Source organism: Sus scrofa, chromosome 7 (assembly GCF_000003025.6).
Source record: "Sus scrofa isolate TJ Tabasco breed Duroc chromosome 7, Sscrofa11.1, whole genome shotgun sequence".
NCBI lineage: Eukaryota > Metazoa > Chordata > Mammalia > Artiodactyla > Suidae > Sus > Sus scrofa.
In genome coordinates, this window is record NC_010449.5 from 10,758,108 (window position 1) to 10,760,597 (window position 2,490).

Here is a 2,490-nt window from a genome sequence, read left to right on the forward strand (position 1 = left end):
AAGCTACAGGTGCAAAGACAACACACCATCAAATCTCAGTGTCCCTCTACCAGGGACAAAAGCCAAAGCTGAGCATCATCTGGTTGAGAGAATGCTGATGAGCATAATCCAGGGCCCCTTTCAAAGCATTCCTGTATAATGCTATGCAGATATCTAACTAGCAATCAGAATGTCTTATAGAAATTTTATACAAACCTTGTGGTCACCACTGCGTACCACAATTTCCTCATCTATAAAACAAAGAGACTGAACTGGATAAAACTCTGATGTCTCAGAGCCATGAATAAGGCTTTCTGTTTGTTTCCGGCAATAAAGGTAATGTAGATTCTCACTGTAAAATGATTAAGACAATATAGAAAAGTAGAAAGAAAAAAGCAAAATTCTTCCAAGATCCCACATCTGGAAATAGCCATTATTAACTTTTATATGTGTATCTTTTGAGATATTTTTGCAAATTGTTTTTCTCCTCTTTTATAAAAATGTGATTGTACTCTACATAATCTGCTAACCTTTCAAAATTATGTATATTGTGGCTGCCTCTCCAGGTGAGTGTAGAAAATAGCGATGTTTCACTTTCAACGTCTGCATAGCTTTCTATCAAGCAAATCCACTTAGATTGCTTTCGTTTTCACTAGCAACAATAAGACATCAATAAATATCATTTGACACATATCTTTGTCCATTTGTCCAGTTATTTCTTTAGGATTTATTTTTAGAAACAGAATTCCTGGGCCAAAAGTTATGTGCATTTTTGATGCAAGATGACACCCAGGCCTAGAGTAAGGCTACAGTATCTCCCAGTCTCAAAAGCTGAACCTGAGAGCATTTCCCAGGCCAATCAAATGGTTGAAAAGTAGGAACTTTTGTTTTTGCTACTCTTTTCTTTTCCTTTTTTGGCCACCCTGTGGGCCAGGGATCACATCTAAGCCACAGTTGCGACCAACGAGCAACAAATCCTTTAACCCACGGTGCCAGGCCAGGAGTCGAACCTGCCTCCTGGCATTGCAGAGATGCTGCCAATCTCACCGTGCCACACAGGGAACTCCTGTAATTGACTCTTTATAACTCAAATGTCCTTCATTGCCTAACATGATGTCTAGCAAACATCCGACAGACAACAGGACTCATTAATTTCCACAGGCCTGATTAATGACCAAGCTGACCGTCTACTGGAAAACTTGGAAGAAACTTGTGATTTACCTATAAGCAGAGGTATAGGGTATTGTCCTACGTATTTTTCCTTAGTCTTCTACCTTTTTGGATTTTAGTCTGAGCTTTTTTTTTTCTTTAGCATATGATCTTAATGTTGTTTTCTGACAGCCACTTTTCATTTTTGTGTAACATATGTTGCCTTAAATTCCAAGACAGAGAATGGATAGGTGGGTGAGTGAATCAGTAAGATAAGCCTGAGAGTGGGCGCTGGTGATGGTGCTGTCAGGATGCTTTCATGTCATGGGACCCCGTTGCTTTCTTCTATAACATGAATATAGCATCATACTTTGGACCTCTCTTTCTCCTAAGTAGAGAGGATTTGGTAGGCAATTCAAAGGTCTTTCCCCAGATATTTGGCACATAAGGAGACTTACACGCATGGGGTTCAGATGGTACTGAGAGTAACAGTGAAAGGGCCCCGGGGTCCACTGTGGAGATGGAAGTAGCAGGTGGCTATGGGCACCATGAGGGCTATCAGAGAGACACTCAGTGGGTTCCCATCACTGGAAGTATTCGAACACCCTATCAACTGGGCAGGATAATAAAGAATCTCTCGGAATTCCTGTAGAAGAGCTTCCTGCATTATGTGACTAGGTGCCAAAGGTATTTTTCATTACCTTAGAATCTGTTGCTATTTGATCAGTCAATTCAGTTCAACAATTAAGTGGGAAGAAAAAGACTCAAACTGATTGTTTTACTTTTTTCTAAGAATTGATTGTTCAACTCGGACAAAAATGTTGATCCCATTTTGCATGTGGAGATAGTCAATTTAGAAGAATTGTTCTGCTGGCCTAAGCCCAAGGAGACAGAAATTAAATCTGACAATGCAGCAGAGGCTGGCATGTGGGAGAAGGTGAAAGAATCACTAAAATCCTTAGAGTTTTTCCCTCTGTTTTTTCCCTCTGGTTCCTTGATGCTTTGCAATCTGGTGGCTGTGGCAGAGCTATGTTAATTATTGACAATTCAATAAACATTAAGCAAACATTTGTAACGGGTGGTAATTTGATGGGGCAAAATCACCAAGTGATTCTCTCTGACCAGGGGAATTGTGGGAGGTACTGGATGACGGAGTGGCAATAAAATGTAGCCTACAGAGCAAGGTGAACCAGAGTCTGGGGAGCGTATTCTTCCCTTTGGATGCTCAATCCTAACCAGGAAGAGTGGAAGCCAGCAGAATTATCCCTGTGATGTGCGCTGCATGGAACATGTTTGCCAGTGGAAGCCTTTGTTGCAAATGCAAAGCCATTCATAATTGAGAACAAGTTGAAGGGCTTAAGA

The 2,490-nt window shown here is 40.8% G+C and overlaps 1 non-coding gene across 1 annotated transcript; it reads right to left on the reverse strand.

The window, feature by feature from the left end:
* On the reverse strand, window positions 1,065-1,132 carry MIR9807 (microRNA 9807). Its single transcript, NR_128492.1, has one exon. It is a non-coding gene; the product is annotated as a microRNA 9807 (primary transcript).